This window comes from Lolium rigidum, chromosome 5 (assembly GCF_022539505.1).
Source record: "Lolium rigidum isolate FL_2022 chromosome 5, APGP_CSIRO_Lrig_0.1, whole genome shotgun sequence".
NCBI lineage: Eukaryota > Viridiplantae > Streptophyta > Magnoliopsida > Poales > Poaceae > Lolium > Lolium rigidum.
In genome coordinates, this window is record NC_061512.1 from 14,022,169 (window position 1) to 14,048,270 (window position 26,102).

The window sequence follows — 26,102 nt, forward strand, 5'->3', positions numbered from 1 at the left end:
CTTTGACCTCTGGACGTAACAATCTCTGAAAGTGACATCGATCAAGCGGCCACCTTGGTATGCTGAATTTGGAGACTTGCAGAAGAAGTTTGGAAGTCTTGAGAAGGAATTTATCCATTAGAGCCTCTCCTCGTAACTCAACAACTGCTCCATCAGGCTTCTGCTTGTATCAGCTGCACCTCCTGAGTCGATGGCCACGCATCGGCTTTGTTCCTTAGTTCTGAAGTCGATGTGTTCGCATCGGCTGTATATCGATTTTTTTTTTACTGGCCGATTTTTTCTAATCGGCCCCTAATGTTTCACTGCACACACGTTTACACATGTTTATCTGCACATGTTCATCTGACTATATGCCCCCCGAGCCGAATCTGCCCGGTGACTGCAGATATCGGCTCTGTAGTTTAGCCAAGGCATTGTATTTGTACGTCGGCTTTAGTAGGATCAATGTTGATTCTCTTTGACTCAATCAGCCGACGTACACCGCTGCCCAGTAGATCGACGTTGCATGCAAGCAGAACATGTGGTGAAGATAATTTTGGCCGATTGCTGAATCGGCCGCCATGTTGATTGAAGCGCTGATTGAAGGTTCTGTAATGTCCCTTCATAATTTTTTGGGGCCGATCACAAGGATCAGCCTCGCCACGTTTGCTCATCGCTTTGTCCTTGCTACTCGGTCAGGCTGGTGGATAAAACCAGCCCAACCTCTGACTTTATGCGCTTGCTGTCGTCCACCTTAAGTGCATCGTGTAATCGTGGAGCACTAAGCTCCGTCGGAAGGACGAGCACCATGTTTGTGCCAGCCGATGTTTCATCATCGGCTTTCCTTTGCTTGGGGCGCCATTCCATTTTCCGTGGACGACCCTCTTCGTCCAGGGTTCGCTGAACTTTCGCAGCCAGATCAGGTCGTGCCTTCCTTAGCGTATGCAAGTACAACCTTTCGGCTTCCTCCAGGCCGCGCAATCGCTGAACCCTGCGCTTTTGGGAACGGCTAAGTCCATCAGGGCACCACCTTGGCCGGTGGTACCTGTCTTCTTGTCCTTCTCCCTCGTCTTCTGAATCCTCGAGATCTTCCCAACGAGGGGACTCAGCGCGTTTGCTTTGTGGCGGGAGAGGCCCTAAGCGCTTGAACACTGACACGTTGGCTGCCTCCTTCTTCTTCTGGTTGCATTCTGGGCAATTGCCGATTGTGGGCAATCGGCTCATTCCTGAATCCCAGCAGTTTCTGAAGAAGGGGCAGTCCCAGTGCCTATCGTCGTCGTCTTGCTCCCTTGATTCTTCTTTGGCACGGCGCTCGCGCTCCTCCTCATCGCGATCATGCCGACGATGTCTTCTGGCTTCTCTAGCCAGACGATCTCTTTCATCATCATTGCTTGATCGTCGGCGTTGGTCATACTGACTCGCATACTTGTTGAGGAGGTGATCAGAGAGGGTCGGCTGATATCTCATGTTCTTCACTTCTCCCTCTGTGACGTAGCGCTTGCCATCATGATGGAGCCGATCGCGTGGAGCGGTCTCCTCTGTGTCCTTGCTACGAGAGCAGCTGCCCTCGTCTCCATCTTTGCCAGAGTGGTGCCCAGGTCCTACCATGTTGATGCTTTGAACGAGGATCTCGGCGGCAACCTTCAGGGTAAGTGCACCCCACCATGTTAACGGCGGGGAAGGGTTGGGTGTCGACCTTCATGGCGTACTGGTTGAAAATCAGACGTCCTTGTTCTATCGCCATTTGGATCTGCTGACGCCAAACCCTGTAGTCGTTGGTGGCATGGGAGAGCGAATTATGCCATTTGCAGTATGGCTTTCCGTTCAGCTCCTGTACCGTGGGGAATTTGAGACCTTCGGGTATCTTCAACTGCTTTTCCTTGAGTAGGAGGTCGAAGATTTGTTCAGTCTTGGTCACATCAAAATCAAACCCCCTGGGCGTGCCTGGTGGCTTTACCCATTTGCAGGACACGGGGTTTGCCCCCCGAGTCCATTCAGCCACTGCTACCTCTTGATCTCCCGCAGAAACTTCGTCTTCCTCTGCCTCGACCAGGACTACGCACGCTTGAACTTGTCCCGGTACAGGTCCGGGTGGCGCTGTTCATATGCCGACGGTTCTCGAACCATATGCGCCGGTGAGGGGTAGTACTGCTTGGGAGGCCATGTCCTTGAGCGGTGCTGCAAGGCCCGCTACTGCCAACTCGACTGCTTCCTTTTCAGTCACACGAACCGAATAACATCGGTTCCTAAGATTCCTGAAGCGCTGGATGTATTCTGTCACCGTTTCTCCACGCTTCTGACGTATTTGTGCTAGATCGGCAATGCCGGACTCGGAAGCCTCTGAGTGATACTGCATATGGAACTGTTCTTCCAACTGCTTCCAAGTCCGGATCGAGTCTGGTGGCAACGAGGTGTACCAACCGAAAGCCGATCCCGTGAGGGACTGTGAGAAGAACCTCACGCGTAGTTGATCCGACACTGAGGCCGGTCCTAGCTGTGCTAAATATCGGCCTACGTGCTCGATGGAGCTGGAACCATCTGATCCACTGAATTTGGAGAAATCAGGGAGCCGATATTTAGGTGGTAGCGGGATCAGTTCGTACTCGTCGGGGTACGGCTTGGAATAGCCGATTGCCCTCCTTTTCGGTACCATGCCGAACTGGTCTCTCAGTATGGTGCTCGATCGATCCGCTTGTGCTGGCTGCGGGAGTTGAACTGCGAAGATTCGCCGGGGTGGCGTACTTAGCCAGCCATGTTTGCTTTTCCGGCTACGAGCCAAGCTGCAGGAGCTGAGCTGCGGGAGGTTCGTCGGGGTGGCGTACTTAGTTAGCCACGTCTGCTTCTCAAGATCTGTCGCTGACGTCCCTCCTGTTTTCCCAGAAGTCCTTGATGTTGTGGCCTGGTTTGTGAGCGCCCAGTTACCGCAATCTGGCACATACGTGCACGTGTACCCGTGAGGGATCTCCTTAGGCGCCTCATGCAAGAACTGGTAGTCACTAGGGTCACCACCGATCTTGTAGACGACGAATGCCGGTGAATTCGGCACTTACGGGTGCTGCCCACGCAAATGGCAGCGGTGGACGGGGCTGGAGTGGCAACTCTCCTTGATGCGTCCCGAGAGCTGGTCCTGACGGCGAGTACTGGTGCCTCATGATCTCCTGGATCACGCGAAGAGCGACACGCTCCAACGTGTTTACCAGGTTCTCAGAGTGGCGGTGTAGCGAGTGAGCACCAAGAAGTTGATCTCCTGCCGCAGGGACCTGGTGCGTTCTTCTGACGGGGCAGAGAGGTCTATCCCATCGAGTGCACCTTCAGGTGAGAACCCTTTCCATCTGACGCCATGGGAACGGGTTCTGTGAAAAGAGCCGATGAGGTCGGCTTCGAGGATGACTTTGATCTCGTCATACTTCTTCTTGAGCTCGTCGGTCAGATCCTCGTACGTGACTGGCGTGCCGTCCGCCATCTCAGATGTAGATGGCGATGTGGTTGATGTACACGATTGTCCCACCGGGCGTGCCAGAATGTGTTGACGTCAAAACCCACCGGCGGGCAGCGACGGGCAACACAGTAGAGCCGGGAACAACTTAGGGCTGCGGCTGGCCCTGGTCCCTCCGAGCGACGGCCCGCAAAGCCTTCTGGTCACACGCCCGATGCTGATTGCAAGGGCGTGCCACTGACCTATACCTGGTCGGGAAGGTGATGGAGATGCCTCGCTTAGTTTCCTGCATGGCATACACGTAAACATTAAATACGAGCCTTGATCGGCTCTCGGGTTATCCCGTGAATCGGCTCAAGGAGCCGATCCACCCATGATTCGTACGAGGTGCACGAATATATGGTGGTCCTGCTTGATCAAGATAAAGCTAATGAGATCTACGACGATTTAGGGTTTTCACCGCATAATCGGATCATCCTACTCACGATTGGGCCTCGCGGCCACGCACGGTGATCGTAAGCCGATCCTAGATAGGGCCTAAAAACCAACACGAGGTTGATCCCCGGAACATCCTGTCTAGGACTAGCGAATGCCACCCTACGTGCCGCTGGATCCTCCAACCCTTTGTAAGGCCTAACTATTGTAGATATTAAACTAATCCTTGATGAACAAGGAGCAACCGTAACGGATCGGATCTACTAAATAATGATCAAGCGGGGTGCCGCCCCTACACCTGAGATAGGTGTAAGGGCGGCTAGATATGCAAGGGTTGCACTACGACAGCATATGGTACGAAGAACAATGCTAACCCTAACATATCTATGATAACTACGTTGCTCGCCATCAAAAAGGCTTCAGTACGAGCAACGCATGAACAACGAGCTTGTGCTGCCTAGATCGCAAGATGCGATCTAGGCAGCATGTTGCTTACCGGTAGAAACCTTCGAGATGAAGGAGTTGGCGATGCGCCGAGATTGATTTGTTGGTTGAACGTTGGTTGTTGTTTATTCCATAAACCCTAGATACATATTTATAGTCCAGGGGACTTTCTACTTTAGGCGTGCACCTAACCGTGCACGAGACAAATTCCAACTTTTAATCTAAGATGCGATCTACTATAACTAAAGATACACGGGCAATCTAGCCCAAACTCTTCGTGCAAGGCCGCTTCAGAGATCTTCCACGTGTAATCTTCCAAGCCCATCTCCCTTACGGCCCACCTCCTGATTTGGCCAAAATCTGGTGATAACACTAGCTTGTAGCTCTTCTAGGCTAACTTTGATGCTCTTGCACTACTTCATATCTAGACTCAAGTTAACTATACAAGTAAGACTTGGAAATCAAAGTAAAAGCTTTGAGAGATAAAAACTGGGACTTGTAAAGTAAAACACAAGTAGTATGGTATGAGTGCTTTGCTCAAGTTGAGCTTGCACTAGCGTAACTTGCAAGAGTTTAGCTTGCCTTGATTGGTACAGTGATCAAAGTTCTCTTCTTCTTCCTGGTAGTAGACTTCCTCCTCCTGGTATTCCTCGGTACTAGCGTCTATAAATGGATACGAAGTATACAATCACCAAACAAATCTTAAGGCTAGACTAAGCACACAAATGGTTCACACAAGCTATTCTAGCATCACAGCATTATTCACATGTTGGTTGACTTTGTTTTCTTTTTAAGAAAAAAATAATTTCCTCTCATTGAAATAATTATTAGGGTTGCTATTTATGTTCTTTGAGAAATAATTTCCTCTCATTGAATCTTGTTAGGATTTAATCTCCTCAAATAATAAGGTATGAACACATGTTGACCAAGGTCAACACTTCATAATTATCATTTGGGAAAATGATTTAATTGAGGTGTTACACCTCATGCAATTTAATTACTATTTGGAAAAGATTTAATATTTCCAAGTAATCAAAAGATGAGGTTTGGTAGACCAAGGTCATTACCTCACATTCACTTACTTGGAAAAGTGATTTAAATGAGAGGCTACCCCTCATAGTATTTAACTATTATTCTTAATTCATTTAAATGGGCTAGAAATAGCCATATAGCCATTATTTGAATCTAGCCCATGATCTTGGTAAACACCACTGTCATATTTTTGCATAATCAATTAAACAACAAGAAATGTGATTTATGAGAGTTGGAATCAACTCAAAATTCTTTCTGGTTTATTTTACAAAATTGTTTGAGTTTGGAAAAGTTACTGAATTGTCATTTTTGTGGCTAGTGATCTATGATGATTCTAGGGTTGAGACTAGTGGGGTTGGATAGAGCTATTCATCTACATTCATACAAAATTGGAATCAACTCATTTGGATTTGTAGATTTGTTTTTATTCGAATTTTAGCAAAGCATTAGTATGGAAATTCAGTTAAAATGAATAAATCAAATTTGAAATCGTGGGCTCGCGCGGGAAACGAAAATGGGCCGGCCCAGCTACGCTTCAGCGCGCAGCAGGCTGCCTGACAGGGGGCTCCACCTGTCAGTGGGTCTTAATCGCCGAAGCGGTACGCGTGAATGGGGGCCGTTGGATTAAAAGTAAGATCGACGGCTCGGGGTCGTCACCTTCCTCGACAGAGCTCGACGGTGAGCTAACCCTACCAGCGGCAGTGAGGGTGGCTGGGGGCTTACCGGCACTCCGGCGAGGCTCGGCGAGGCGGGCAATCGAACGAGGAGACGACGGCGTGTCGAGGGAGGGTCGAGGGAGCGGCGGAGGTGGACGGGAGCGTCTCCTCCGTCTGGCTACTGCCGCGGCGGTCTCCGACTAAATTGGGGCAGCTCCGGTGATAATGTGGAGGGGGAAGTGGTCGAGGAGAGCGAGAGGAAGGAGGGGAGCAAGGTGGGTGAAGAAATCATCTAGGGGCGGCCTCCTTTTATAGTGGCGAGAGGTGGCCGAGGCGCGCGGGGCAGGTGAGTGGTGACGATGGCGATAGAGGGCGCCAGAGGTCAGCGGGGTGGTTGCGTCCTGTAGGCGACGTCGAGGCGGTCCTAACGCGCGTCATGGCGCAGCAAATGGAGGACGGAGGCGGTCGTCATCGTCGTGCGGCCGTGCGGTACCGTGGCGGAGGAGCGTGACGATGGCGTCGGTGATAGGGCTCGAGCGAGCCAATGAGGATGTCTGGGAGGTTGGTAGCATCGTGGCGGGGCACGTGCGTGTACTGACGCGTCCAGAGCGTCGCCGTGCGTGCTCTGGCGCATCCAGTCGTCGTGGGCGCGTCATGTTCCGAGCGTTGGCGTGCTCTCCTTGGCCAGGGCTCGCGCCAGTGGGGTCAGGGGAGTGAGGTCAACTTATCTGACAAGGTTAGAGAGAGAGAGAGGAGGAGAGGGGAGCAGGGGTGTGTGACATAGGCATGCCAATGGCATGGCCTGGCTAGGGCTCTTCCATGTACTTTTCTTGGGCTAGGAGGGTACTGCTAGGTTCAGTGAGGTGAGGCAAGAGTAATGGACAAGGTGATAGGGACCAGAGAGGGATGGAGAGGGAGTTGGCATGAGGGTTGGCATGGTACATGACCTAAGCAAGTTTGATCATTTTCTCTTTTGAACGGTGGTTGCCAAGGCTTGGCATTGTTCAATGGGTGTAAGAAGGAGCTGGTGATGACCTAGGCTTGATGGTGGAGGCTCAAATATGCTGGATAAAAGAGGGTTGGTAGTTGGTAGAGTAATGCACACAAGGTGTTTGTTGTAATGGCCGAAAGAGAATAATTTTTGAATTTTACAAAGATTTTGGTGGAGTTGCTTCAAATATTACTTGGCACACAATGGTGGTGGCGGTGTGCAAAATTGAGTTGGTTTGTGAAATTTCAAAATGGGCATAAACTAGAATCTGATTCAATGTCACCACTTTGCATCCTTATATTTAGAAATAGAAAAGGAACTAGTCAAAGTGGTCAACATCAAAAGTGTTAAACTTGATGAGGTCTTGGATGAGGTGCAAAGAGTTGGGGTAGTTTGGTTTAAAAATCTCTTAATACAGAGGCTCAAAGTGGGCATCATGCTAAAAATGTCACAAGTGACCATTATCACATGTAACTTGGTTTTGATTTTTGTTTTGATTTGATTTGGGTTTTCTTGATTCAAAAGTGATTCTTATTAGTTTAGTAACACTTCCAAACCATTGGCACAAATTAATATGGCCTAGGTTAAAGATTTTCAAAAATGGCCATAGGCCCATATGTAGTGTTATTTTTTTTTTCTTTTTTTTTTTTCTTTATTCCTCTTTGATCCAAAAGATCATGGTTTTGGGTTCATTTGATGTGGGTTGGGTGGATGGAGGGTTTCACCAATTGGGTAAAGTAGATAGGGCATAGGCCATTATTTGTGAAATGGCCATAAGCCCACATATGTCTCACCTTTATTTTGTTTTCTTTTTATTTGCTCCTCTTTGGTTTTGAGAAGGGTAGGGTTTAGGGTTTAGAGAATTTCAAAAATACTTCACACAAGTATTATGGCAAAACTCACAACAATTGGGCATGAGCACTATGCACATGATAGAACTCAAATAAAGTTTTTGTTGGCTCCAATTTTTGGAAAAAGGGGAAAAATTCATTTTCTTCTTTGTTTGAAAAATTGGGATGTTACAGTAAACAATAATGAAATCCATAACATAGACAAGACATGGTATAAGAGCCCTCTGAGTCTTTCCATGTTCGGACGGTCTAGGCAATCCACTTATACATCTCAATACCCCTCCTCACGTGTGAACGGAGAGAAGAGAAGGTCAACACGTGGAAAACAATGGCACACGTATGAATGCGCTTAATATGGAAGAGATGGGCGAAATAACAACTAGCAACTAGTTTCTTCAAAGATCTATGCAAGGTATATACAAATGTGCAGCCTGAGATCATTATCAATATCATTGAGCCGCAGATCAATCAACTGGGCTTTGCAGCTATATGGATTAAATGGGTGATGGTTTACGTTAAATCAGTGATTAAATAGATTTCGGACCTTTAAGAGGTTTACGGAAGGGGACCCCTAATCCCCTTATCTTTTCCTTTTTTAATACCTGATGCTTTGTCTCGTTTGATACCGAAAGAGATTGATAACAATCAGATTCATGAGCTGAAAATCTGTAGGCAAAGCCCAGGAATTTCACACCTATTTTTTGCAGATGATAGGCTGCTTTTCTTTAGGGCTGACCAGGAGCAAGCGTTGAGAGTGAAAAATGTCATGTGCAACTATGAACAGGCAACAAGACAACTGTTAAGCCTAGAGAAATGTTATATGCTCCTAGGGAACAAATTTACATAGGAGATGGGTCAACAAGTGATGGCGATCCTAGATGTTGATAAGGCAAGCTTTGAAGAAAAATACCTAGGGCTGCCAGTTCCAGAGGTAAGGATGAAAGATGATAGATTCAACCAGTTAAAGAAAAGTAAAAGAAAAGAATGAATGACTAGTCTGAAAAGTATCTTGCAGGCGCTGCAAAGGAAACACTCATTAAATCTGTTATGTAAGTAATCACGACATATCCTATCAGTGTTTTTAAATTTTCGGCGGGTTTATGCGATGATCTTATGCAAGTGATTAAGAACTTCTGGTGGGATGACGACAATGAGAGGAGACGTATTCACTGGAGTAGCAGAGAAGGTGTAAGTAAGATAGAAACCAATAGACACATTTAATAGGAAACGTCTCTTCAATAATCTCTTGTGCCAAGAATGAAATGCATAACACGGACAAGATATTGTGCCGAGACTTTTCTTAGTTTTTTGTGTCTTTGCTTCACACCGTCAGAGGAGCCGGTTCCAGCAATCACTCCCCAGATCGAACTAAACTAGTATCCGAAGTACCGGGTCTAGGCCCAAATAAAAGTGCATCTCAACGTATTACAGAAATGCAGGGGCTCTACACTAACACCTCTACACTAGGCAACTTTCTGACCGTACTAATGATCTAAACAGTTTATCTTACGAAGTAACTTATGGTTTCCAATTACTTACCGCCATTGATACCGCTGCTAAGGTGGCCGGAGCATGCCGACGATGTGTCTGCCGAACACGATGGTGAAGTAGCGGGAGGGAGGGCTCTGCTGGATGTGGTCGGAGGTCGATCTAGGGTTCCTCCAATTGGGGAAAACTGCAGGTGTCCCCCGGCTGCTGGCCGGGTGTGGGTTTGGAGTTGGTGGGGAAAACTGGATGTGTCGCGTGGCACGGTGCTGGTATGGAGTGCTGGTTATTCGGGCCTTGGAATTGAGACATAGTTTCCTAAATACCCTTCACCATCTCACCGTGTTTATGCGTTATAGTTAAGAAGACGGATGGGTAGAAGGGACATTTCCCGGTGCATCTGAAAACATAAGCGGTGCCCGGTGTGTGTGGAGGCGGGAAATATTTCGGTCGTTCAAATTTCGTTCGCAAGCCAATCTAGCTAGGCCGATTCTCAAATTTTAGGACAGTTCATACATGTGGGTCCGTAATCAGCGGGTTCTCCCATTCCTGCGCTGAACTTATCCACTACTAAAAAGTAATTCACGAGCAGTCACAGCGTGTAGCCAAAAGTAGTTCTACATTTGCTTTGTAAAGTACTGAGAAGTTCATATTTGAACTTAAAATTAATCTCAATTTTCGAATGGACTAAAACTACGCACATCTCAGTTTTGAAGGACCAACCAAGCAAAAAATCTTATACTCAATTTTTAAATGGACTAAAATCTACTTGATGGCAGAAAAGGAGTGTCAAAAACTGGTCGACCATCATTAAACCGATGTTAGCGACCAAAATTGTACTTAATTAAGAGTTTGAGGGCAGATTTAGACCAAAACAGAGTTGAGGGACTAAAATTAGACTTCCGTAAGACTTAAGGGACCAAAAGTGCAGTTAACCTTAATTTAGATGAAAATGAACTAAATGAATTTGAATACATTTGAAATATATATATATGTTTACATCTTGATGTGCTCCAAATTGAAGAAGAGAGAAGCTTTGGCTGGTTTTGTTGGCTTTGTCGACCCTCGAGTGTGCACTAGAGAGAGACGAGAAGCTAAAGTGAAGAGAAAATGCACGTGTGAGTGCAGCTGTGCAGGTCGTACATGAAGGAAGCTCAGCAAAAGTCAAAAAGCCTGGTTACTTTACCAGTGGATCTTCTGTTAGCACAACTTTCATATGTTGAAAAGTCAAAATATTGACACGTCGGCCCTAGCTTAGCTCGGAGGATGCCATACAACATGCATGAATTCTTGAAGTAAACATGTGCATATATATGCACGTGGGAAATTGAAGAAGCAAGGCAAACTCCAACATATGAATGGTGAGAGAACTTGTTAAAGGTTCTTCTAACAAAATGCATGTGTGTTTGTCCATTACACTTGGGTCATAAACCCCTGTATTTTTTCAATTATTTGTTTGAAATGTACTTCATCTACCCACTGCTCAAATTTGCATTTAAGCAGATTTAGCCCAAAAAATTTGTATATGCATAAAACCACGGAAATGGTCATCCTGTCACATGTTTCCCTAGAAATGAAAATTGGATTGGTGGCAGTCAAGTAAAGGCACATTTATATGTGCGACAACCCAAAATGCACATATTTTGCAAAGTTTTCATGCGTGCATGAAAAGTTGCAAATATACACATAAAATTGGGCCCTAATTCAATAGTTTGACATGGTTCTTGTGTAGTAATACCAAGCTCACATGTGGGAAGAAATATAAGCTGGACGAAGTACAACATATTGCCAAACTATTTGAAGGGCTCTTTTCTAAAACACTGGTATGGTAGGTATGGTATTTTCCCTAGCTGTGTAGAAAATGATGAAAAATCCATGACTTTTGATTGCCTTTTTTGAACCACCTTTGGCTTGATTTCAAATTTAGGTCAAAATCATGGGGGGAGGGGACGAGTGTTTCTTTTGGATGCATCGCTCGTATTTTCAAGATTTTGGGGTCCCACCTCCCTTTCCGCGCTGAAAAATGTGTTAGGCTAGCAGAATGGCATGATCAACAAATTTCAAGTAAAATTTTAAATATTTAACCAAAATGTACAAATTGATAGATGAGTTAACTTGGCTTCATGGAAAATAAACTGTCATGTAAATGAGTTAACTGCTTTCCTACCCTTGGATCCATAGGAAAGTTTGTACTAATACAATATAATAAGCACCCGAGTTATTACACCAACAGGTCTGTCACTTACGTGTGGTTCCTATGGGTGAGGTCCCACACTTCAGTGAGCACAAGTCACATGCGGTAGGTAGGAAATATCCCAGCCATCTTCTTTCGGATGGAGGTGGTAGGATGGAGGTAGTAACATTTATTCCCTTAGTGGGGGGAAAGAGATTTCAACTTCTGAGACATTGACCAGCTTTGCCCTGCCTCGCAGTGTGAACCCGAGATATTCATTTTTATTTAAGCAACAACTTCCTCTACTCCGGTTCTGCCAAATCCTAACCTCGCCATTTTCAGTGACCAGTCGACATAGCTATGGCCTTCCGATTTGGCTCTGGTCGCCGCGCGCGTAGTCCTCCCACCTACAATGAAGCAGTGCATCAGCGGCAGCGCCGCCTTCGTTTCATCCATCACGCGCCAGGGCATAACCCGCCCGCTCTGCACTGGCCGGTTGTTCAGCCGGCGGCGGCGGCTGCCCGTGGAGCCCCTCGCCAGCTGCTTCCCGTGCAGGCTGATTAATGCAGAGGCAGGGAACTCCCGGGCAACCCAGCATGCGCCGCCCGCTCGGCACTCGCCGACTGTTCTGACCGCGCATGCCTCGTGGACTTCTTTGCAAGCAGGTGAGCTCCCCTTCAAGGCCGGTGCGAACGATGCGGACGCAGGGAGCTCCCGCAGCCAGCCGCCTAATCCGGCCGCCAGGGAGCTCGTATATAATGTGATGTTCCCGGCACTCTGTAGATGCCGGGATGCTCTGCAAGCTTTCGTGCAGGCAAGGAATGCGGCGGTGGCAAATCCCACGGACGCAGCATTGCAGTGGCACGCCGATGAGGCTAAGGCGGTGCACGCGTTCCACCACATGTACCTCGACAGGCTTAACATCCAGCATGGCTTCGTGCAACCGCCGAAACGCCGCTCCAACTAAAATCCAAAAATAGAACAATGGATTTTCTACTTTATTAGTGCACAAACCCGTCACCATCTCATACTCTTCAGGATTTATGTCGATTTGTTGTACTAGCTCTGTCCATAAATAGACGCCTGAGATTTATCTAAATATGAATGTATCTAGCTATTTAATGTCTAGATACATTTAGATTTAAACAAACCTCACACATCTATTAATAGACGGAGTATATCTTATTTAGGGCTTCTTTGATTCATAGGAATTGTGTTGACAGTATGTAGGATTTAGATCCTATGGGGTTTATTCCTACACTACTTGTTTGATTCGTAGGAACATATTATATATGAATCAAATGATCCTAGCGTGGCCATGGATCTTGTAGTTTTGGGGATTTATGTCGTAAATTCTTCCAGAAAAATATTTGTATGTGCCCTATTTTCTATAATTTTCTTTTTGTGCCCTATATATTCGCAAAAAAGGTCAACTCCTGACTACCCTAAACCTTAAACCCTAAACTGGTTCCTTGCAGAGATTCCATGATATAAAGTTCTAATGAACGACAGATAGCAGTTTCAACTTGCAATTCAACGGCTTGGACTATTCTAATTAAAGATCATTTCATGGGAAGGCTATTTAACTTGGTGGCGAATCCAAATTCAAAAAATCACCTACATAGATAATTAAGGGATGGATATGTGCATGTGTATATATATATATCTCTATGAGTCATTATATTGTAAAAATCACCAAAAAAAATACATATTTTATGTCATATTTTTGTACGCCACGTAAACAAAAAAAAAAACACGTATATTTTTTCTTATGCTCTACTCAACTTTTGAAGTAAGACAAAATTTGCATGAAGTAAAATTATTTGTAGTTGCAAAGATACATGCATGGTGTGGGTGTAGAATAATGGACTATATATTCTGCACCCTTTTTGGGGGGAAAATAGCCCGAGATATATCCATCTATATCTACCGGTAACTGGCACATGCTTTCGCATCTTGGCGCTAATTTAGAATTTCTATTGCCATCCACAGGCCTAGCACCACACTCCTCCTTACGACAACTGAATAAATAAAAAATAAACTTAAAATAAACCATCACCAAAAGTGGAAGCTTCACGAGAAGACGATGAGACCCGGCGACAGGGGCATGCAGCGGCATGTGAGGAGGTGATGCGTGGAGGCGATATAGGGGCGACGGCGCATGAGGAGGCGATGCGACCCGACGATAAGGGTACGTGGCGCCCTAGCTAGCTAGTTACGAGGGCGACTGGCATACTCTGACGACTCTATCTTTCTATTGAGTGGCTACATCTATCTCCTGCTCTCTAACGAAGATGAGGCACACACGATGTACATATATCCGGTGACTAGTGAATGCATCACTGGTGGAGGTGGCTAACACCAATGCATCGCAGTTTTCGTTCAGTGAAAACTGGAAGAATTGTTCCAAATCATTAAAAAATATGGGGCCCGCATATACTTATGTTGCCAGTCATCGTAGAACTTAATTTATTGATTTTGCTAGAGTTAGAGCAAGTTTAATAGTATAGCCAGATGCTGGCTATAAACTAAGTGTCATGTCATCTATAGCCAACTTAGAGCCAACATATACAATAGTGAGCTATAAAATGTAGTATTTTATCAATATATGACCTCACTTTCACTCTCACAAAGTGCCTAGGAGCACGTGCTAGAGATGACTCTTGCATAAGAGCTCACTCCTCATCTCTCTCCTCCAACTAAGCAATAATATACTATTTTAATCCTCATAGCCAGCTGACTAGTATTTATTGTACTTGCTCTTAAACTATACTCTACGTACGTTGGATGTCTAGTCTATAAAAAATGGGCTCCACCTATATGTGATCCTGTATGTTAACACCACAAATAGTTCATTTGGTCTAGGTGCAACAAATATATAAGACCATCTCCAACATCATTTGTATATTTGGACAGGATTGCTAAAAGTTGAAAATATAGCAATTTGCTTCAAAAATGTTGCTCCAAGAGCCTTTGTATGATTAAATGGTCCACACCCAAAATTATAGCAAAGCTTGCTATATACTTGCACCTCCACTTTTGCAAATATGCAAAGTATGAGGACACATACTTCATATATCCTCGCGTGTGAGCCCAACCGTTGCCACGTCATATTTTCGGGAGCGCGTCTCGCTGCCGGCAACCGCCCCACTGCCTCACCGTCGTCGGTTGCCACTGTGATGGACCATCAACCCACTTGTTGCCTCGTCATGCTCCGCTGTCGGCGCGCACTCCTTTTCCCGCCGGCTGCCCACGAAGGGAAGATCGTCTGATTGCGCCGTGGGAGACCGATGCAAGCCGATTAGCGCGAGGTGTGTGTCTTCTCCTTGACACTGACGTGCCTCCCTATGCCACCCCTCACCCCGCCTCCACTCCCGACGCTCCTCCGCGCACCCGATGCTCCCTCCTAGCCTAGCTAGCCACCCCACCCACGCCCCTCGCAACCATGCGACATCGAAAGTCGGCGACATCACGCGTGTCACGAGCTCGGCCATGCGCCACCGCTGGCCTTGGGCGCGACCGGCATGGGCAAGCTGCATGGGAGGACGACAGGCATGTGCAACCGATGGGGAAGGCGGCGGGCGGTGGCCGGTAGTGCGTTGGTGGAGGAAGAAAAGAGAAGATATTTGAGAAATGAGAGTGAAAACGAAAGGAAAAAAGTGCATGCAACACCCACTGACATGTGGTCCCATGTGCCCATTGTCAGTTTTGGATATTTATTATAGGAAGAAGGATGGAAAAGCAGATTTTTGTATGCATAGATTTCTATAGCTTCTCTATCCCCTTCGAGGGAATTCCACATTCCACACCATGTACGTCCACTCCATGTGTTGCACAAAACACCACTTGAACATATTTTTTGCGATTTCCACCAGGTTCTCCTCTAACGTGTTGTGATTTTCACCGCTTAGATATCTAATCAACCAAATAGACCGGTTAATGGCAAAACAATAGTTGGGCCTTGTATGTAAAAAAATTAAAACTTAAAAATGCCCAAAATAAAATATTCTCAAAAAATTATGCTTTTTGGATGCACTCTAGAATGATATAGACTAAATTCTATATGTATCGTCAATTTTCTTACTTCAAAACCTACATATATTTTAATACGAATACTTTTATATCACTAGAATGATCATAGAAAATTAGTTATACTTACAAAAATTATGTTTTGCCGTAGTTGCTTTATAGGGTGTGATTTACCTATTCATAACTCATTCATACATAAGTTAGACCCTATGAGGAAACCAAACCCTAACCCTAACCCTAACCCTAAACCCTAAACCCTAACCCTAACCCAAACCCTAACCCTAACCCTAACCCTAACCCTAACACTAACCCTAACCCCTAACCCTAACCCTAACCCTAACCCTAACCCTAACCCTAAACCCTAACCCTAAACCTAACCCTTTTCGGTGAAACGCGGCCAATACCGTGTCCGACATCCCGATACCTTCCCCTAGGTAAAGGTGGCGTACATGTACTATGATGACATGATCTTGAAAGAAATCGCCGACCGAAGTGCAGCAGCGTCTTCGGCATCAACATCAGTGGCAACAGCTTCAACATCGCAGTTGACATCGGGACCCAACGCGTTCTTCTAGTTGTATTTTGTGTCCTAGACTCCTGGTTCTATAATATTCGAGACGGCTCACGCGATGATAGTTGGAACTTTGAACTATACCATTTGAATGCGAAGAGTCTATTCTTGTTGGATGTCGTTTAGGACACACGACTAGATATATATATATATAGATTTTAACTCTTTTGTACATTTATTCTTGCATCGACATAGGATGTCCAACTACTGTTTTGCCTTCAACTAGGCTAATTGGTTGATTAGATGACTAAGCGGTGGAAATCGCAATAGATGAGAGCATACGTGGTGGAAACCGCAAAAAATCTATCCAATTGGTGTTTTGTGCAACACATGGAGCGAAATATGGTGGAATCTGCAATTCTCTCCAAAATTTTGGATTGCTATTGTAGCAATGCTATTTGAGATGCTCTAAGCAAGAAACTGGTACTACTGGCAAAAGTGATCTTGGTTGTGTGTTTTGTGCAATTTTCTCTGCTGAGACACCATTGTAGCCTTTTTGTGTTGTTGATTTGCCCTATGTGGTGGGGCAAAAACAAAATGAAAACAGAGAAATCTTTTTTGATTTCAGCCTTTTTTGTTTTCTTTTTCTTGCCTTTGACCCACCCATAATGGAGGGAAATGGGATAAAGGCAACATATCAAAAAGATTAATGGGCCAAGCAAAATTGGCGAAAACTTCTCTAGCAAAGACAAAATTTTCTTGGATATTTTTTGAGAATTTCTGACAGGGCTACGCTTTTGGCCAAGAGATCTTTTTGCTCAAAGCAGCGGGTTTGAGCTACCTCCAGTCGCTGCGAATATGAAAGCTCAGGCTGCTCCACGGGCGGCTGCTCATGCTCGGCAGCTCGTTAAGATCAAAGTCATGGTTCTTCATCATGGAGACCTGGACCCCTGCATGTGACATTTTCCCCGCTGCCAGGCTCCCCCTTCTTTCACTCTCGACTCCACCGCAACAAAAAATTGATGAACGAAATCACTTTACTCTACTCCCTCCGTCCTCAAATAAGTGGACGTTTATCCTCAAACTTTATCCACAAAAGGGTGTAGTAATTCTATGATTCCAAAGCACTTTAAATTAGCAAAAATTGTTTCTCATTCATCGCACGGAAATCAAATGCTTATATTGAGTACATGTTATCTTCATTTTCTACATGCAATTAGCTCATTGGAGGTGCAAAAATTAAAGAGGAGAGATGTTGATTTGCATCTTCCCAATGCAATTGTCTCTCCACGTGATAATCTCTCTTGAAAAACCCGCACGTCCATTGCATACAAACGCGAACGGACATATGGTCTTCCTCTCTCTCTCCATCGGTCGCGTATATTTATTGTCCAGAAAAAGTAGAACGTATCTTTGGTCATAAATTCTGCCATGACCATTGATTCAACAAGACAATACGGGATGCTCTGTGGTGAGATATTATGACGCGGCTACAGAGCTGCTTCTCGGCTACTTCTAGTCTATTCATCCTAGTGGTTGCCCCTCATCGAACCTCGGAAAAAGGAAAGACGTTTATCTAATGGTGGAAATATTTTCAAACCAGCGAGAGTTCATACGCTACAAACATACTAGATAATAATGTGTTTCTTTGTCAAAAAAGATAATAATATGTTTGAATTAAATCATATAAATGGTAGAAATAATGAATAAAAAAATACTTCAGAGAAATATAGAAATATTCACATGGACGAAGCTTAGGGAAAAATGGCAATGGGGACAGTAAATTTTTTTTGCAGGTAAGTACGTCTAGTAGTTTTTTTTACATGTGCAATAAGTACTGTATCCAGACAAAATCGAAGTGCTACGGTACAAGTCTGCCGCCTCTCAACAGCTCTTCGAATGCGCGGAAGCGTCATGAATTTTCTATTCTGCACTCGGGGGTGCATAGGGGTTATCAGAGTTGTACTTAGACAAGACTACTACAGACCTTTCACGACTTAGCTTCCTGCTTGAACAAGCCAAGACTCTATCATGTGGAAACCTGCACTGACAAAGCCATCAGGTCCATAATCAACATCACCATAAAAGCTTATGCATGTCTCCCGCTTCACCCAAAGAGGGAATTCCCCCAAACAGCAGGCGAGCCGCACCCCCCCTCCTCTCTCTGCATTTTTTAATAAAAAAAAACAAGAATGTCTCCATTTTGGATGTTCACTGGAGGAACGTTCAACACATTTTGGAGCATTACACGTGGGACCAACTCGGCTGGACCTACATGTAAGTCGTTTGTGTCAACCCAAGAATTTATCCTTTGTGTCTGTACTCTGGCAACCATCTCTTCACACAAGCCACTATTTCGGTGGACAGGTCAGCGTAGATCACGGATTGGAATAGATGGCTGAACTTCTAAGGGTCTACTCCCTCCATACAAAAGCTATATCATTATATTTGTATTCAAAAAATATTTCAAATGATCGGAACCTAGATAGAGTATGAATCTGCTGGAGCATCTCCCATAGGATATCATTATATTCATATTCAAAAATATTTCAAATGTTAGAAAGCTAGATAGATTATGCCTACGTTTTCGACGGAGTCAGATTAGTTTGATGCTCCGCAACCTGACATGGAGACACTGATATGTGGACTAAAATATGGAGGGAGCCAAAAATAAACTTTTTTTGGATGGAGGGAGATGAAGAGCGCGACCATACATATTACATCACGGCAGTAGTCCTATTCTATATATAGAACACCTCTACCAGCAGGTCTGGTCGTATTTGCCTATCTCCTTTGCCCTCCTTCCATCTCTATCCTATTAAGCGAGAGAGCAAGCAACCGGCCTTCTGCTAAATCTTGCACGTGGCGCATCTCGGTGCGGAGCAGCAGGCCGGTGCGACCGAGGTGGAGGCGTTGGCGGCGTCATCGGCCTCTCTTCTGATAGATCTTCCACATGCATGGCGTGGCGCACCGCCAGCCGAGAAGCAGACACCGGTCAGCCCGTGGTGGAGACGTCGCCGGCGTCCTCGAGGTGCGGCCGCCCTTCTGCATCCCAGCGTCGACTCAAGGTATCGATCCATGCGCTGTGCGCCCCTTCTGCCGATGAAGTGTGTGCCTTAGATTTACTACTCTTCTCTTACGACTATTTCGAGCCGAACATGTGTGCTTTTTTTATATATATTGCTTGAAAAGCTCACTAAGTCACTTATTCTATGCAGATATCCATAGACGACCAGGGTTGTAACTACACCACGAAGTTAGCTCTACCCCATCGGTGTTGTGATGCTTGGGAACACTGCACAAAATACATTTTTCATGTTAAAAGTGTATCGTGCAGTGTGACTGAAGTTTCACAATGCCGATGAGATTAAACTCCAGTGACACTGCACGAAAGCAAAACCTCGAAGCACGGCCATGGCGGTTCCAACAGTTTAGGAGTATATGACTTCCAGAACCGTACGTTGGTTATTATTTCCGGTCCTTCTAAATTCAGTTCGTTCTTAAACTTGCGTGCTAATTTTGTTATTTTTGCTGACAGTGGCTCGTACGAGGAGATTGTCTTTGTGGGTGTGATGAGCTGGTAGGCCTAAGCCGAAATCAGCTTAACGAGGTCTCAGCTTAACACATAAAAAGCTGTTCGACCTCGCCCACAATTTCCTCTTGCTTTTCTCTTCTTTTATTGGAACTTGTTTTGCTCGCAGCCAAGTCAAGTGACAAGTGTACTATCTAAGATTTTGTGTATTATAGATGCCCCAATTGACTCTCATCCCCAATGTAATCTTTTTTTATGAATGTTTTTTTAGACTTGTTTAGTGGATGTACACTATCGTATATGGCATGCATATGCCTACTAAACTTTGTATAGACGATCTAGCCAGCAAGATCGATCTGTCAAGCTTCATGCACTAGATGCCATGTTTAATTTACTCCCTCCAATCCATATTACTTGATGCTAAAATGATTGTATCTAGATACATCTATATCATCAAGTAATATGAGATGGAGGGAGTACTACATCAGTTAAAAAATAGTACTACATCACAAATGCATCAAAAGCGTACTGCAAGACATCACAAGACCATCACGTGCAAAGCGCGTACATTGTACTAGTAGAGTTTAATAGTTAGCTTTCAAAGGGGAATAAGATTACACATATAAACATTAAAAATGACCAGCAGCAACAGGGCCAGCAGCAGGGGCGTTGACCGGGAACATGCTAGGGAAGACGTAGTTCTGGAGGAAGAGGCCATATGTTGCGTGCTTGGCCTTGGTTGCGGGGCGGTGCTTCCTCGATACACTTAGACCTACGCCCAACGTATGCTGGATCATGCTGGGGATGTCCTTATGGATGATTCTCCCACAGAATGGGCAAAATAGCTCCCCGCGCCCGCGGAAACGAATTTCACCACTCCCCAGCTGTTCAGAACTTAGCGGCTCTTCTTGTCCCTGCGCTCCTTGTCGTCGTCCATGTGATCAGAATCCTCCTGTGAATTATTAAGTACATAATCAGGTGTTTAACGGCAGATCGAATAAAAACTACACTATCATAAACAAACCTTAGAAACCCTGAAAATCAAATATGGGTAGAACAAGTAAATGGCAGAACAAATCATACTAAGTCACGAGAAAACCCTTTGAACAACAATTAACATAAGCCACAACAATTGCAAGCCCAATAAGTATTAACCCATAAATAAATTATATGACTAATTAAAACAACTACATGGCAGAATAGTCGAAAGTAAACTAGTATCTGACCTTACGGATCCTAGACTCAATTACGTCTACAAGAACAAGGTAGGAGATCAAATCAATCAAGAACTCGGGCAAACCATATGAACAGTAAATGAAACAAATAGGATCGAGACAGTTTCAGTAAAAGAGTAGTACCTCCTCATCGTTACCCTCGACATCCTCCTCGAACAGAACGTTTGGGCCGAGATCGTCGATGGGGTCGATGGCGGCGGCGATGAGGTCCGCGTCCAGCACCGGGTCTAGGAAGACCTCATCGTTGTCGCCTGCAACGCCATGCGGATCTTCTGCTAGAGCAACGGTGTTGCTATCCACCTTCTCCTGGACGGCCAGGACGCCCGTTTCGACCGAGGTCGAAGAACCAGACGAGAAGAGGCTGCGAGCGGCATGGGTGCCCAGGGAAGCCTCACCCTCCGCAACGGCCACTACCGCAGAAGCAACTTCTGTGCCAGCGGCAGCCGATTGCTCCGCCTCATCCCCACGGACGCGCTTCATGCTGCAGCGGTTGGAAGCGAGGAAGTCGGAGGTGCGGTACGTGGATGGGGTTTTTTCACAGTGTGGGGGATGGGAGGCGCTCGGGAGAGACAATGAGGCCTATGATTATAGGGTAGCTATGATTATATAACCTCTGACCCTCAGTAGTGGATGTGTGGGTGTGGACGCGTGTAGTCGTGCAGTCTTGCGTGTACTCGACTTTCCATTTTCTAGGAAATGTGTAACAGTTTTTCCTTGGTCCATTTAACTTCATGTGGGGCCCACTATACCGATTCTTCCAAAAGTCATAAGCAATTTAAAATCATTCAGAAAAAATATGAGACCTTCACATTTTGATTATTTGTGTCAAATAATGTCCATGAAAAATAATAGCCTTCAAAAAATAAATCCGCCATGCCAATCCTCTCTCAAAGTTCACGTCATACTGCGACGTTGATCATGCCCGTCTACTCCAAGTAGCTTCCATTTGAGCAATTTGTCTTGGTACATTCTTCAAATGAACCAAAATTTGGCACAGGGATGCATCATCACATGGAAAATGACGCTACCATTGCGTCTTCCATTTTGTTTGAATTTTTCAAAATTGTAATGCCCTAACAGAAAAAGGGTACGTTCCTTCTTTGAAGCATGTATCAGAAAGCCATTAACAAACCTGGGGAGGGGGGCACATGGTGGTGTGATGATACATCACATTTGGACCACACAACACCATTTGGACCAACCAAAAAAGTTTCAACCACCCTACACAAACCCTGGTCAACCCTAGTTTTTTTATTTTGCCTTCTTTTTATTTTGTCTCACAAAAAGTGATATAACTTTCAAATGACATGTACAATTCTTTTCGAACTTTCACAGATTTTTTATTTTGTCTTCTTTTTATTACTGCATTTTTTCCAATATTATTAAAAGGTCAAAAAGTTCACTAAATTTTGGCAAGAAAATATTGTTTCCCACTATCCCATATTAGTTAGTTTATATTATTTTAGTTACTGAAATATTTTCCCGGGTTTGTGGATACTATATCCCGGGTTTTCTCGCTGATACTTTTATGAGTGATTGTAATTATACAATTTGACCAGTAAGCTTCGAATGTGAAAAAAAATGTAATGGAATAGGCAGTAGTATTTTGCAGGAACTACGACCTGTTGGGCTATGTCCCTTCAGGTAGAGGAGTGTTCGTAGCCCAACTTCGGTGCCCAGTCCATGACTGCGGATCCACATGTTAGAAATTTGGAATGTGTTGGCTCCAAAAAGTTGGCGCCAGACCAATTTCATCCAGCGAAATGGCCATTCTACCCACCTGGCTTGCAGAACTAATGCCGAACGTTTTCGGGAGGGCAAGGGTATTGAAGTAACTGTAAACTATGGCCACATGACAATCGTTTCCAATCTGAATCCAACCGAGGCTCAGACGCAGTTTTCCCCATCTCTAATAACCCTAGATCCCCCTCCGGATATATCCACCACCGCCTGCCGCTACTCGTCCCCGCCGATCGCCGGACGCAGCGTTGCCGCGTTATGCAAAGACCACGGTCGTCCATCATCTGGGGCAACATCTTCACCGTTTCGGCTAAATCGTCTCCCATACAGAATTGCTAACACTTCTTTTGAGTTATTTCGCATCCTGTTAGTTTGTTTGTTTCTTGCTGTGGATTGTACTAGCCTTGTCCATAAGTTCGGATTATTGGTTGAGTTGACTGCATGAAGCTTGACAGCAAGCACATCATAATGTGCGTTTATTTTTGTCTTTGTATTCGTAGCAGCCTAGAAATGTTGCTGGCATCTCATGCTGAAATGGGGGAAAACAATAGAAATTAGTAAAAGGGGGGGGCTCAACAGGTACGGCAAAAAGGGAGTATCATCATCCTAGCCAACAGAAGGAGACTATACTCTTGCACTCGTATTAACAATATTCGTGAGGCCTCCTGTGCTCTCTCATCAGCTAAGGTGCTAGTTCCTGCATTTACAAGTTGTCTCGTCATATTTATGTTTGATTGCGAAGGCCAATCTATCATTTTCATGCTAGCTTGATTGATCAATGTTGTAATTATTACCCGGGAACAATAACCGCCAGCAACAACAAGAGGGCTAACCGGACTTCTGGCCCAAATGAGCGCCAAGAGTTCATTTCCAGATCCAGCACCTCGTACATGCAAATCAAATCCAATATCAGTGTGTCAAAGATCCCTTCATCTAAACCCTTCTCTCGCTGAAGGCAAGATGTACAATCAAGTTCTTACTGCATTTAGCATGTTGTACTGTCAAGTTCTTATGTGCATTTATGTTACCTTCTGTTGCACGATGACACACTCAGGCTGCTTCCCTTGAACACAGGTAATGATGCTACTGGGCATGTCTTTGTGGACATAGTCAGTCACTGGATGGATGCTAACCATGAGGAGGCAACCCTGAATAGTAATGGGGATAAAGGCATGCATGCTTAGTGTATTTAGTCTGCTTATTCATATTCTGTTTGTAGTACCATTATTGTTACCTCATTAATTGTTTACATGTGTAGTGGTGGCTGGCAAACTGGCAGTTGTCATCAAAAAGGTATGATGATGCCAGGGTCACCTGTTGTCGCTGCAAAGTTTGCAGCTGAATGCCACAATGCAGTCAAGAACCATGTGCCTGTGCGCTCGCACTGGAAGAAATATAAGGGGGATAGTAGGCTCCTCTTTGACTATTACCACAGAGTTTCGGTAAGTCCATCCTAGGCGTTTTGCCCCTCTGCAATATTTTTATAATGCTGTTGATTCAGAGATTTCCATTCTTATGCATGTTATTCCATGCCACTAGGTTAGGTTTGATATGGATATAAATGCTTCACCAGTAAAAGCAGCGTGCAAGAGGTATCTTCAGATAGGTGTTAAGCACCAACGGCACGTCCTTAAAAGAAATCACTTTGATAACCGTCTTCTCTGCGATGTACCGAAAGAAAGTCTTGTCAGTTCGATGAACGACGTTGAGTGGAATGAGCTTGTGCAGCACTGGATGGATCCCAAGATGAAGGTTAGTTATTTTATGCAAATTGAAGCTGGTACATTACATGCTTATGGCAGATGAACTTGTTAACTGAATTGACTAGCCCTTTCCTCAGTTCTGACTTATGACTGCATTTTCTTGTGCATGAAGCTTGACTGTGAGTACCGTTACTAATTCTACCATCCCGCAGGAAATCAGTGAGAAAAACAAATTCAACCGTGCTAAGGCCCTGATCCATCCGGCAACCGGATCACGCAGCTATGTCGCGCACTTCGAAAACGTGGTAAGTCACGAACTATCACAACATAAAACTGTGCGGTGATGAGTATTTCAAGTTTGTTGGTTATATAAGTTTGTTGTTGCGCTCAACACACGTGCTAGATGATGTTCCCTGTTTTTTTAAGGACGGATTGCATTTTATTTATTTCACAATAACGTCATTTACACATCAATGTCAGTTGAATTGAATTCTAGCTATGGTAACTATAGTGCACATGGTCGCTAGCGGAAACTCTAGATTTTATGTACACCTGAAAACTTTAAGCTGATCACCTATTTATGTTATTTTTTCAGAAGGACAAATACAACGGCAAAGAACTTAGTCCTCTGGATATGTTCAAAGAGTGCCACTTGAGCCGACATAACGGCTTCTCCACCCCGACAAAGGATGCAATTGTAAGCCATCTTTCAAAGAGTTGTCAGTAACGTTCATCTTATATCTTGCTGCATCTCCTAACCATGATTCTTCATTGTAAAATAAGGCTGAGATGGAATATGAGCTGTGTGTACCTACAGCTGATGGACAATGCAGGATTGAGGCCCAGATTGTTTACGAGGTCCTCTCGAGGAAAACTTTCCAGCCTACATTTCTTCAGAATGTAGGGGTCACACATCACTCCTCTCGATCCAGAATGAGCAAGCTTGCTGCAGAACTGGAGAAGGAGAAGTTGGCAAGTGCAGAGTTGTCCAATGTTGCCAAGATCCAGAGGGATCAAATTAATCAGCTGACAACAAAGGCAAAGGAAAGATTAGAAAAGTAGGCTGTGATGTTGGCAAAGATTGTAAGGTTTCTCATGCTTAAGTAAAGGTAGACTGCATAACCCTGATAACGTGGTTCACACAGGTCGTGGTATGCTCAACGGTGGAAATGTTTTTTGATGCTGCTGGAGCTGTTCTGGTCATGTTGAAGAGATATCTTGGTGCTACTGTGCACGCTTGTTGTGGGTATACTTCATAGGTGTACCATCGACAGTGCCTAGATCCGGCAAGCCCGGGTGGCCCATAGACGGTGATGGTGGCATATGGCCCATCGGGCGGCCCAGTTGCTATAGATCAAGATGGATGAAGTCCAGCCCAGGAACAAGGAGCTGGTTCCACTAATCGACCCTGGAAGTCGGATCCGGCCTGGCCCATCAGGGGTAGCCGGATCCAGTACGACGTATAAGGAAAAGCGGATCCTTGATGTGCACGGCAATGTAATATTCCGTAGTTAGGCAACTTGTATTCCGGCTAGGACTCTCGTTCTAAACCCTAAATCCATGCGCCTTTATAAGCCGGATCCTGGGAGCCCTAGATGGACAACCACAACTCATTGTAACAACGCAAAAGCGCCCAGATAATTCCAGACAAGCAGCAGTAGGCCCTATCATCGTGCAGGTGTTCCGAAGCTGGGTAAATCGCGTACCACCGTCCCGAGGACTCTCCGCCCTATGGCCCCTACTTCTTCTTCCCCTCGTGAGGATCCCTCCTCCGAGGCACCGTCGAATAGGTGATGACCCACAAGTATAGGGGGTGTATCGTAGTACTTTCGATAAATAAGAGTGTCGAACCCAACGAGGAGCGGAAGGT